This window comes from Callithrix jacchus, chromosome 5 (genome assembly GCF_049354715.1).
Source record: "Callithrix jacchus isolate 240 chromosome 5, calJac240_pri, whole genome shotgun sequence".
Taxonomy (NCBI): Eukaryota; Metazoa; Chordata; class Mammalia; order Primates; family Cebidae; genus Callithrix; species Callithrix jacchus.
Window position 1 is genome coordinate 18,933,949 of NC_133506.1, and position 8,053 is coordinate 18,942,001.

Consider the following 8,053-nt stretch of genomic DNA (forward strand, 5'->3'; position numbering starts at 1 on the left):
GTACCAGCTACTTTGGGAGGCTGAGGCAAAAGAATTGTTTGAACCCAGGAGGGCGAGGTTCCAGTGAGCCGAGGTAGTGCCACTGCACTTCAGCCTGGGTGACAGAGCTAGACTCTGTCTCAAAAAAAAAAAAAGATACAAGGTTTTCTCCAGACTCTCCCTCCATGTGAGCAGATGAGTTCACCTACATGCAGGGATGTGGGAGAAGAGTGTGTGAATCATGTGATGGTGAGGGTATGGTACAGAGGAACTTGGTGCACGGGCACGGGTGAAGCAGGCGCCCATCTGACAAGGTCAAAGCTCCAGGAAAATGAACAGTGAAGTACAAAGAGATGGAAGGATCTTGGATTTGATTGACAATGTTTGTTGAGAAGAGAAACTGCCTTAGGAGGATGTTGCAACTCCACTGAATGAGCTTCCTAAACCTGAACAAGAGAATGTTGGCACCCAGAACATGCCAAAGAACAAAAAATGAAGTGGGCAGACTTAACCTTACAGCACCTCCATGAGAACATTCCCCTCATTGGAAACTGACACTTGGCTCCTTTCTCATGCATGGATTAAAAAAAAAAAAAATAAATAAAAAAGGTTTTATTTCCATCTCCCAACCAAATCTTTGAGTAATAAATCAACACTATAATGTATACATGCAACATGAAAATCTTCACAGAATGAAAAACTGAGACTCCTCAGGAGTGCAGAATTGTTTGGCTCTGTAAATCTAAAACTCTTTATTGAGTAGTATGTAACTGAATATAATTGGTTAAACACTTGCCTTTAACTCAGATTTTGCTTTACTGTAAAAATTTATTTCCTCCCAAGTACTTACATGTGTTCTGTGACACAAATGATTGAAGGTATGAGACAGAAAGGCAAAAAAAAGAGGAAGCCAGAGCTGGGTGCAGTGGCTCACTCCTGTAATCCCAGCACTTTGGGAGGCTGAGGAGGTTGGATCACCTGAGCTCAGGAGTTCGAGACCAGCCTGGCCAATATGGCAAAACCCTGTCTCTACTAAAAATATAAAAAATTGCCAGGCGTGGTGGCAGGGGCCTGAAATCTCAACTACTTGGGAGGCTGAGGCAGGAGAGAATTGCTTGAACCCGGGAGGTGGAAGTTGCAGTGAACAGAGATTGCACCACTGCACTCCAGCCTGGGCAATACAATGAGGCTCTGTCTCAAAAAAAATAAAGAAAGAAAGCCAGAAGCCAGACAGACACAGGAGTGTTAATAACATTTCGTGTTATAGAACTTGCCCATAGGGGAAATACTCTGGCTCCAGTGCCATCTCCCTAATCATTACGCTATGTTGCATCTCAAATGCTATCTCATTTAATTTTGTGCGTCTCAGACTTGAACCTGCATCAGAGTCACCAGGAGGGCTTATTAAACATAAGCCCTCAGCAAAAAGCCTTCTGAGTAGGTTTACGCTATAGATGTTATGGATATATAGATATCCCATTCACTAATTACTAGCATTCCTAAGATTCTTCATGGTATTTTCAAACTTTGGATGAATCTGTCAATTAAAAAGTTATCTGCCAGTTACCCCTGTTCTCCCTACAATGTCCATTGGTGTTGCTGAAAAGCATCTCTGGCTAGGTGGACCTCTAGTTTTATCCATTAATGGAATTTCTTATTTTCTCAAAACCCTTTCAGATAAAACCAAACCACCATGCAATCAGTATTTACTTATATAGTTCTATAAGAACCTGTATTTTGCAAAACACATCTGTGTATATTTATCTCCTGGAATTACTTGCCTCTGTTAATCAGTGTCTTTCATGTTCTCTGCCCAGACTGTAAACTCTGGGAAGAAGCCATGGCTTATATTTCTGTATCCCTTATTTAAAAACTAAAAACACTAAATAATTGAAATACCTTCTCAAAACAAACTTTGAGCTATAATTTGTGCTGCAGAGCTCCCAGTGCAACCAAGCGAGGGCTGGCACTTGCCCTGAAAGCACAGTCATTCCTGGCCTCTTCTCCTTCCATGGACCGCTTACTCCACTCCCTTACTGGCTTCTCCTGGGAGCGCCACTGTGATAAATCACTTGCCCATGTAGCTTCACCTTAGGGTCTGCTTCTAGCGAACTAAACCACAGACAGTTTCTCTTGAGTGCCCACCTTTCCATTCCCAAAGCTACCCCCTTGGCTCACTCCTTATGGCATAAGCAATTCTCCTAGCCATTGTGCCCCTTCCATCTAGTACACTGTCAGACAACCTCCTAATGCATGACCCTGATCACATCACTTCTCCAATTAAAATCCAGCAATGGTTCCTCATTTGCTGTGGAATTTAGCAAAAACTCCTTGGCCTGGAATTTAAAGCCCTCCATACTATGACTCCAAGCTACCAATTTTTAATCACTGCTCATAAATTCCTAATATCGCATGGAACTCAACTCAAACTCCTGCCCTACCTTCCCGGTTCCTCTGCTCAAAGCTGTTTCTTTTATCTGGAATGTACTCCCACTTTATTTAAGCAGCAAAACCCTGCCTGTCAATCAAGTCTGTGTTCAATTGTCTTTTCCATCATGAATACTTTATTGATTCCCCATTTTATTAGTGTCCTGTTGCTGCCATGACCAATTACTAGAAACTTAGTGGCTTAAAACAACACATATTTATCTCACAATTTTGTAGGTTAGAAATTCAGGCAGGCTTGGCTTGGTCCTCTCTCTGCTTGGGATCTCACAGAAGACAAATTGAAAAGTTGTTGCCGAGACTAGCTCTTGTCTCTTGGGGATAAATCTACTTTAAAGCTCCTTTGATTAGTTGGCAGAATTCAATTGCTTCCAGTGGCAGTACTGAGGTCACTGAACCCTCTATCATTAAATCCAGTCGTTCTGAAGCCTCAATTCTCTTTGACTTCCCCTCTGTTGCATCTTATCTGACTCCAGGTAAGAATGTTCTCTGTGAGATTAAGCCCACCCAGATAATTCAGCATAAGCACCCATCTCAGGTCTATCATGTTTATCACATCTGCCAAGTCTCTTTTGCCATGTCACATAACATAATCATGGGTTACATGATTTAGGCTGTGAACATCTTTAAGGGGCCATTATGCCTACCATGTATCCCCCCCGTAAAGATGATCTCATTCTACTCTGAAATTCTATGGGCCATCATATCTCCTTTCTATATTTACATATAAAGTAGGAACAGCTCACTTCAATAGTGCTATGTGCCAGGCACTCTTTTAAGCATTTTACATATACTGCCTCACTTAATCTTCATAACAATCCTATGCAGTCAGTCAGTACTATTACTATCTCGATTTTATGGATGAGAAAACTGAAACAGAAAGTTTCCTATCTTTGTGTTAATAAGTGGTAGAGCCAAGTAGGGTAAAGATGAAGATGATGCCATATTTTACTAAATTGTTTAACTCTCCTTCTAGTTGACACAGGAAGATTTTATTTCCAACTGCCCTTCATCAATCACATGACTGATTCTGGCCAATGGAATGTAACCAGAAGTGATGAAGGTCACTTATCTGGCCTAACCCCTTCTTTCTGCAGCATGGTTTTTTATGCGTTCTCTCTCTCTCTCTCTCTCTCTGGAAGCAAATGGCCCCAAGATGGCAAAGCCATACCATGAAAGGAGATGGGATCTCTGAGTCACCTCTTTGAGCAGAGAGCGCCAGGAGATCCTCCTCACTCACACTGAACAGTGGCAAGCAGGTGAAGTCATACTGTGCTGAGTTCCTGGAACTTCAGGAATCTTTGTTACAGCAAAGATGATACTTTGATTAATACACCAAACTCCAAGCCTAGAAAATCTGGATATAGAACCTGTGCTCTTAACTGCAATGTTATTTTTTTATCTTCCTCCTTCCTTTTCTGAATAACAATACTTCTAAGATTGCTAAATGTAACCAGCATTTATGGAAATAATATAAGTGGGGTAGTTATAATGAGTTTGTAGCATACCTTGTATTGCGGTGCCTCGGACATTTGTATTTTAAGTCTAGGAGGCTGGGATCTAGGTGTCACTTTCCTTTTCACCTACTGCTAGACTCAGTGCACTGTTTAACATAGGAAGTAAACACTTGCTGAATTCAATTTAGGAAATTGGAGTTTTCAGGCCGGGCGTGGTAGCTCACGCCTGTAATCCCAGCACTTTGGGAGGCCGAGGTGGGTGGATCCCAAGGTCAAGAAATCGAAACCATCCTGGTCAACATGGTGGAACCCCGTCTCTACTAAAAATACAGAAAATTAGCTGGGCATGGTGACGTGTGCCTGTAATCCCAGCTACTCAGGAGGCTGAGGCAGGAGAATTGCCTGAACCCAGGAGGCAGAGGTTGCAGTGAGACGAGATCGCGCCATTGCACTACAGCCTGGGTAACAAGAGCGAAACTCTGTCTCCAAAAAAAAAAAAAAGAAAATTGTAGTTTTCAAATAAATTAGTTGTGAAAAATATATTTTAAGAAAAGAACTCATTGTACTGAAACAAAAGTTAACCTCTTCAAAACATTAAGAAGGCCTCCTATTGACACTGAGCACACATGCTGTAGGGCTCCTACCTGCCTGTTGACATCTGTCAGGTGGTGGTAACTCCTTGTAACAAGTTTATCAGGAAGAAGTTTAGGTTACATTGGAAATATCAAAATGCATTAAAGATCTGTCATAAAGAAACTCACTTAAGGGTAGCTGTGGTTATTTTACCCCAGTATCTTCTCCAAACAGTGAAATAAAGACTGTCTCTTTCTCTAAATACTCAAGGTCAAAACAGAGGGAAGTATTTTTTCTCTACCATGAGAAAACTCAAATAGAACATGTATCATTTTGGACTTCAAATCAATTTGCATTTGATCTGGTAAGATTTATTTGGCAGGAAAATCAGAAGAGACAAACAGGATTGCTGAACTAATTCCACTCAAACATCCCTGACTTAAAACTACAGATTCTCAGAAGGACCAAGAAATGGACATATGGACATAAAACCAAAGTAACAAAAATGAAAAGTGTTTATTACAATTCCAAATGTCAGAATGCTGGCATAAATATATCCTGGAACTAGCCTCAAAGTAATATGCTTCTAAAAGGATTCTAAAATCTCTAAAAGAAAAAGAAAAACCTTCCTTTTTTCTTTCTGGCCTATGCCCACTTTCTGTTGTCCTGGAAGTCAAAACTCTTTTACAATTATATTTATAAAATACGATTGCATACAAATATCTCTATACATCTATGAGTATATTTGCATATTTCTTTCTTTCTGTTGTCCTGGAATGTAAAACTCTTTTACAATTATATTTATAAAATATGTTTGCACACAAATATCTCTCTATATCTATGAATATCTTTTTAATTGAATGTTTATGTTTATAAATGTACATGCTATCAGATTGCCAAATTATAAAGATTTGCATAGATGTTTGTATACATATCACAATGATGATGAATACTTTTGTCTTCATCCTTCCCCACTTCCCTGAGGTCTGGATCCAAATTTTCACTGTGTAGCAGACACATCCTGTAGTATATTAGATTCTAATAGTCCTAAATCCATTTCATCATTTTTCTCTCCAAAATGTACTCTTCTAAAAATAGCCCTGATCTGGCTGATAATATTGTCATCTATCAACCACCACAAGCAATCTGATCTTAACAAGAGATCTAGAAGTTATCCTCTGTTTCTCCTTCATCCTACACTCAGATAGTTGCCAGAGCCTACAGACTCTACCTCGAAAATGTCTCTTCAAACTGTTTACTCATCCCCTCAGAAGCTGCTTGTTCAGTGTGAACTAGGTTGCTGTCCTCGAAGTGTTCATGTGCAGATTACCAGATAGTGAGAAAAGCTAGAAAAAATACAAGAACAGGGAATTAAAAAAAAAGAAAAAAGAAAGAAGGAAGGAAAGAGGAAGGAAGGAAGACGAAAAGAAAAGGGAAGAAGGAAGGAAGTTGGGAAAGGAGATGGGATTATTCAGATATATGCTATGAAGGAAATTAGACAGTGACCTAATGGAATCTGATGAGGTAAGTGGAATCTACATCAGAAAGGAAAGAGAAGACAGTCCCCTCTAAATAGATGATATCTGAACTGAGTGAACAACGATGAAAACAAACAGAAGTAAACATCTTTAAAACATTAAGAAAGCATCCTATTGACACCAAATGTACACATGCTAAAGGGATGTGTACAATAAAATAGCAATAGGATACAGAGTAGGAGAGAGTTTTAGGCAGGGAAAAAAAGCTCGGAGGAGGACATGGCTCAATGAGTTTAGGGAAAAGGAAAATCAGTGTGGATGGAGGACAATGGCAAAGAAAGAGAGAGGTAGGTATAGGATGACTCCGAAGAGGCAGGCAAAGCCTTCCATTTCACCTCTAGTACCAGGGGAATCTCTCAGAGAATTTTGAGCAGGGAGCAATACTGTCTGAACTATCTTTTTTTCCAAGAATGACTCTGGTTGCTCTGTGGATAATGGATTTATATGGGAAGTGACAGTGAGAACAGGAGAAAGTGGGACGCTCTTATGGCCAACAAGCCTAGGAATTGGTATTGGCTTAGACTAGAATTGCTGCAGCAGATGTGATGAACCATTGTCAGATTTGGAACATTCCTGTATGGAGAGCTAACAGTACCTGCTAATGCAATCATGTGTGGAGAGGAGGGAGAGCACAGGCAGGGTATTGAAAGAGGAAAAGAAGAATCAAAGATGGCTTCTTCATCTGGGGCCTGAGTGAATGTTCTCTCCCATCCCCTGCTTTGGTTAACGTTCTCTAGGACTGTATCCTGGACAACATTGCAGTAGTACCCTGGTTTCCATTTCTTTCAGTCTCCTATTCTCCCTACCTACTCCTTCTTCAAAACTGTCCTACTGATTATCCTGTAAGTCTCAGAATCATTTCCCTGAAAAACTAGATCAGTCAAGCTCTAGTTAGGAAGAAAGAATCTATAATAAGTATTGTCAGAGAGGATTTAATAAAGGAAATTTTTGTAACCACATTGGAAAGCAGAAAGGGCACATGGGGGCACTGAGCTAAAACCAGCTATTAGCAGTTTCAAGGTTATTGCCAATTCTAATATTGAGGTAATTCAGAGAATTAATATATTAAAGATACAGTTGCTACCCTGAAGACTGAGATAAACATAGATAAAAGTGAGGAGCTCATTACCCTGGAGCTTGAAGAGGATCCTAAATTTCCTTGATTCCAGCCTTATTACTTCCTAAACTCATCAAATTTTTTAAAACTGAGTCACTTTTGCACATGTCATTTATGCTATTTGAAATTCACTCCCATTGCCCAGGAAACAGCTCTGAAAAGCCACCCTCAATTTCTCCAGAGTAAATCACACCATCTTCTCTGACAGCTTTGTGCTTCCACAGCTATATGTCAACATATATCATATTGGATTGTCACGTATCTATTTACGGAGCTGTCTTACCCACAGGTCCACGATTTCTTGCAGATAAGAATTATGTCTTGACAACTTCTCAGTGCTATTCTGGAGATGTTTGTTGAATCAATAAACATCAATCATCTGGCTGCATGTGGCACCTCACCTTCAACAGGATAGCCTGGATACAGTGACTGAACTCAAGACCACCTGAAGGCTATGCTTAGACTAGTTCACCATCATTTCTGTTGCAATCTGTTGGCCAACAAAAATCACAAGGCCAGACAAAACTCAGTAGTATCCACCAAGCTACAAGATTTATGTTGATATCAGGCAACATTTTGAGGTTCAAATCAGAGTACAAGATTAAATACTATTCATCTTAACATTTATACAAAAGAGATAAACAGTAAGTGGTGGCCATTTTACCTTTATTATTCAGTTTTTGTGCAATTAAAGAAAAACACTCCTAACCTTAGTGATTAGCCAAGCATGCTATGAATTGATAATTTTGGCTGGGCTCAGTAGGGCAGTGGTTCTTCTGGTCTCACCCTGCTCACTTATACATCTCTAGTCAGCTGTGGGTGGGTTGGGGCTGGCTAGTCTAGAGTAGCCCATCTCTGCTGCATGTGTCACCTCACCTTCAACAGGCTAGCCTGGGCAGGGTGACTAGACAGGTGTCAAGACCACCTGAAGGTTATGCTTAGAC

General features: G+C 40.3%; 1 pseudogene; it reads left to right on the top strand.

Annotated features, from left to right (window-relative positions):
- Positions 1–310: 310 nt before the first annotated feature.
- On the top strand, positions 311–534 carry LOC108591961 (anaphase-promoting complex subunit 13 pseudogene; annotated as a pseudogene).
- Positions 535–8,053: the final 7,519 nt, after the last annotated feature.